We start from the raw sequence: 6,030 nt of genomic DNA on the forward strand, positions 1-6,030 counted from the left end.
TTCATATACAACGTCAAATTGCTCTTCATCAATAGTAAAATCTGGCATCTGTCCATGTCCTTCTACATCGTCTATGAAATTTTCACTTCCGACGTTTATCTAAGAAATTATAAAAGACTTTTGCATCTGTAGGTACCAAATCCAAGATGTCTTTCAGGTCTTTTATTTTTTCAGCAGAAAGCTGTCTACCATTTGGCCACAGTGGAGGCAGTTCTATTTTTCCAAGTAAAGGTTTTCTGCCCTTTCCTGCATTTTCGATGTTAACTTGCGATGTTAATTTGTTTAACTGATGAAAATGCTGTAGGTCTAATGCTGTTCGGTCTAGTGAGGTTACGGTAAAGGGCTTTTCGGTCCAATGAGTTTGGTTTACTGCTTTCAGTCTAATGATTTCGGTCTAATTGTCGTTTATTGCATAAAAACGCAATGTATTGTATAACGCAATTAACTTAATTTGTCTTAGTTATTTCCCCCAATGTATAATGCAGCAATAAGCAACAACGGCGTAACCCACTACATTTTATAGCACCAGGGTATCAACCGCTAAGTTTATTTGTGTAAATAGTAAACTACAGCATATTATAAAACAAATGATTACTGACATCTATAGCCAATTGTCCTAATAAAATAATTGATTCATGTTCTGTTTTGAAAAAGAATTATTGTAGTTTATGTTGATACATATACCCATTGAATATTTTTCAACAACAATGTAAACCGCACTGTGGATAACCTGGTTGTTGTAGATTATGCATTATCACTAGTTTGACGAATTGTGGATTAGAACTTTGGTATAAGATGTCGCTAAAGTACCAGATACGGCTTCTACCAATTTTTGCTTTTATGTCAAACCACTCGTAATAAACTTGTTGGCATGTATTTTACATTTGTAAACAAATTGTGGGTTACATCCATTGTTGCAGAACAGGGTCCATTTGTGAGTGTTATAAATAGAACATTTAATAAATAAATAATAAATAAATTAGAATTAATAAAAATATAACATTATGTAAAAATCTATTTCCTAGTAATTCTTCTTACAGAAACTTTTTTTCTAGTAAAAAACCTTTTAGACCATAATATTACAAATCAAATTATTACATAAAAAATTTTACATCTTCTTGAAATTTGCAGAAACCAGGACTACAGTGAATTTAATAATCAAATATATACAAATAACAATGCAGGACTTATAATGGGTAATCCTCTAAGCTCATTGCTATCAGATATTTTTATGGATCATCTAGAGACAAAGATTTCAAAACATCCCGTATTCAAACAGTTTTTATATTGGTGGATATACGTAGACGACGTACTGGTATGTTTTACAGGAACTAACAGGCAACTTGACCAATTTTTATCTTATATAAATTCACTTCATAGTCATATTGAATTTAGAATAAAAACGAACAAAATCAATCCATATTTTTTTAGATTTAAAAATTATCATACTTTAAAACAAACATGGGTTCTCCGCATTTTATAAACCTACCCATACTGACACGACTATACACGATTCATCATCTTATCATATACAACATAAATTGGCAGCCTATCATAGCATATTACATATGTAGATTAACAGAAATTCCGATGTCAAAATACAACTTTAAGACAGAATTACATATCATTAAGCAAATAGCAGTAAACAATGGGTACAACGAAGAAGTAATTAATAAAATTTTAAATTAAAACTACACAAGAAAGTCCTGAAATTAGTATTTCTACCACCAGAGAAAAAACTTAGTACCTTCTGCTCGATTACACATACAGGGAAAATATCAACAAAAATTAGCCAAACACATAAAAAAGAAAGGAATAACACCAGCTTTTAGAACAATCAAAAACTTAGGCTAATATATTAAAAACAACAAGAGCCATAATAAAAAGCACTTACACAGTGGTGTATACAAGCTTAAATGTGGCGACTGTCCAAAAACTTACATCGGTCAAACGGGTAGAACTTTTAACAAATGTATAGCAGAACATAAAAGGGTTTTCAATAGTATAAAAACAGATTCTACATACGCACTTCACCTTCTAGATCATAATCATTTTTTAACGACGGATTTCAAATTCCTCACATCCAAAATAAAGGCCTTAAGCTACCTTTATTAGAATCTAAGATTAATACTTAATAATGCGTGGACAATAAAACAGTCTGAAATCAAAAAATTAAACTCCTTTGAGATGTGGTGTTACAGGAGAATCCACACAATATCGTGGACTGAAAAAGTAACTAATATAGAGGTGTTACAAAGAATGAAGAAATAAATGTGAAGTCATAAAAACTGTTAAAATTAGAAAGATTCAATATCTGGGTCATATAATGAGGGGCGAGAATAATGAGGGGCGAGAAGTACGTATTACTTAGATTAATTATGCAAGGGAAGATACAAGGGAAGAGAAACCCAGGACGACGCAAAATATCCTGGCTAAGAAATTTGAGAGAGTGCTTCGGTTGCAGCTCATTAGAATTATTCAGAAGCGCGGCCAATAATGAAGAAGAAGATTAATACTATTACAAGAATTAATATTAAATTCAATAGTCTTCCAGGTTGAACCGCGTCTATTATCACTGCGCCGAGCTTTCGATATCCTCTCTGATATTTTCTTCAGGGCTTCCGAGGTCTGTCTTTCGAGCTCTCAGATACTACTACACTGATCTGTCGTGGTTTGGGTGGAGGTACATTTCTGACGGCGTATCTCGACGTTATCATAAAGAAAAACCAATTCCAAGGTTTTCATCACTCTGTTTATCAAAAACCCAGCCATACCAATCGTTACATGCATGCTAACTCTCATTATCCACTTTCACAAATTACATCAGTCGTTAATACTCTTATCTCCAGATCAATACACCTTTGTGATGATGAAAGTAGATTCGCTGAGCTTTCTAGTTTATAACAAACCCTCATCCAAAACGGTTACCGCGAAAATCACATCAATAGGAGCATCCACAGACATCAATCTCCCACTCAATCTCAACCCAAATACTCAGACCCTCATCATACGAAAGCTTTTCTTCCTTACATCAAAGATGTCACTGACAAAATCGACAAAATTCTTAAATCAAGAGGAATAAAGAGAATATTTACCCCCCAACAAAAACTTTCATATCTTGTCGAATTAATCAAAGACAACATTCCAAATGAACAACACGGAGTTTATGATATTCCTTGTGCAGACTGTCCGATCTTATATAGGCCAAACAAATCGTAGAATCCAAAAAACTATTTATGAACATTCCATTTCTGTTCGCAATTCCGACTCAATTCAGCTCTAGGTCAACACCATCTTCATACAGGACACAAAATTAATTTTAAAAACTCCAGAACCATAGCCCCCATCCGCTTCTATTAACTAAGAATTGTTCCAGAAGCCACAGAAATTGAAAAGGAGCCAAGTTGTCTCAATAAAAGAGATGACGGCATCCGATTACCTTTAACATAGAGACCTCTCATAAAGAAAATATCGTCCGCTTCGCCCGTCAATCTAAATCTCTTCGACAGAAATGTTCGCACCAACCTCCACCCAATCACCATCGACGATATAAATGAACCGTCCGCTGTTCCCAGTAGCAATAGTGTATTGACTAGAGATCAGTAGTGTCTGAGGGCTCGAGAGACTGAGACCTCGGAAGCCCTAAAGAGGACATCAAAGAGGATTTCGAAAGCTCGGCGCAATGATAATCGACGGGGTTCAACCCGAAAAACTGTTGAGTTTAATATTAATTCTTGTAATACTATTATTCTTAGCTTTAAGTTTAATATATAAATATATCCTCATAACATTGCAAACTCTGCATTAAGGTTTTACCATACACAAGGGACGTGGCAAAAATAGAAATGATATCCTGCCAAAAAGGAGTTACAGAGGAGGTTTGAGATTGAACAAACGTGTAAAGACCAGGCAACAAAAAATATCTATACCGAAATATAAAAGACTATGTAAACCCATATGGGACGTACAGACGTATATTTGCAAAGGCTTCATAGAAAAAATAGAGAAAAAGAGCAAAGATAAGAAGAACTAAAAAACATTCCTCACTTGTGGAACGTAAGAACAAAAAAACAGCCCTCTTCTAATTAAAACTCCGTCCAGTTGAAACATGCCTCGCATTTAAAGGTACCGCCGTTTCCTTGGCACCCAAATCCCTACACAATACAACAATCACCATCCGCAGGTCACAACCTGGACCATTTCAGTTCTGACATTCAACATACCTACACACCACCTGACATTTAAAACACTGATACGACATACAACACACAAATTCCTAACTACAGACCGCAAAGACACACACCACATATCAAAATACACAAAGCATTAATTACAACTTTTTTCAGACACACCACATACGATATGACACACTACATAAACAACAACTGTAGGTATATTGTAATAATTTCACCAATATTTTTTATTCATTGTGAAAATTTTGTTTTAGTACTAGTTGTTATTTTAAAACATGACTAAATAGTATCCATACAGCATAAAAACTTTCACATAGACTGTTCATTAAAAGTTCCTGTTAAAAATAAATCGGGAATGCTTTTTGTTGTTATTAAAATATTATGAATGAAATGGGAGTTTGGAAGTTTCGGCGAAATGGAAAATTTCAAAATTTAGTAAAAAGTTTCATTGAATACTTTTTTGAACAGGACAATTGTTCAATGAAATAATTTGGAAAATTATCTAAGAAGTTTGATGAAAAGTCCTGAGAAAATAAAATTTTTTGGTTGAAAAATTTTGAAATTTTTTTTAAAATGTTTCGTAAATTTTTGGGCAGGAAAACAGTATAATAAAAAGTTATGTGACGGTTTTTCGTAGTGTTGGAACAAACCTATTTTTAATTAAAATTTATAAAATTTTATTTACATGTAATAAACAAATAAATACTCTGAATAGGTGTAAATATCATACCTTTTAAGTTTTAAAATTAAAAATTTAACAATTTAATATATTAAAAATAAAGATTTTATTGTGAAAAAAAAACAAAAAAAGACAGTTTGCAAATCAATGGCATCGAAATTTGATTAGCCGTAGATGCATAAATTAATAAATAGCTCTGTTCGTACTCCTTTCCCACTTCCCCCTAACCGGAATGCCCACTCTCAGATGCCACCTTTGAAGTTTGTCAGCACGCGAACGCCATATTTTAGACGGAAACATAGAACATATAGTATTTTTCATATAAAAATGCGTGCACGTCACAATTTATATAAAGTGACGTCACTTATATTTAAAATTTCCAGAATGTCAACCTTAGAGTTCAAATTTTCCTAACACAGCTAATAATACGAAACCCATACGGAACTGCTCGATCTTTCATAGGCGTCAACATGGTATAATAATCAGAAAAATGTAATTATCATTATATTGGGAATTTTAGAATTATATTGATTAAATAATCAAAAACATTTGTTATTATTAATAATATAAATTTTATGAAATAACTCTTTAAGTGTAATATTCCACAAAATAATAATTTGAATTAAATAGATTAGACAATTGTACGCAACTGATACAGGAATACTTCAAATTTTATTGACAGTTCAGCGTGTGGCAAAAGTGTATAAAGTGTTGCCGCTTTTTTAGAGTAAGAATGTTGTTTGTTTTGATTTCTTGCACAATTTGATCATAATATAATATATATTAATAAATTGTATTTATAAATACATATTAAATTTAGATTAAGAGCTTTAAAAACTAATTATTGTTGTGTATTGTGATGGTGCTATGCCAAAACAACTAAATAGTCTGTAGAAAGCTGATATTTCATATAAGATAGATTATTTTGAACAAGAAATAATGGCGGGACGTTTTTACTATTAATGCTCTAAATAGAGGTAAGTTTAAAATTTAGAATATATAATTTTGTATCAAAATGTTTTCTTATGTATTTTAGTGTATTTACTGTTATATAATAGCTTGACAAATAGTTGACATTTTAAAAATTCCTCACTTACTAACTATTCTGATGTTTTGGCAACGCTGTGGGGTTCTGACGTCGTAAATCTTGAATGACGT

This window comes from Diabrotica undecimpunctata, chromosome 3 (assembly GCF_040954645.1).
Source record: "Diabrotica undecimpunctata isolate CICGRU chromosome 3, icDiaUnde3, whole genome shotgun sequence".
NCBI lineage: Eukaryota > Metazoa > Arthropoda > Insecta > Coleoptera > Chrysomelidae > Diabrotica > Diabrotica undecimpunctata.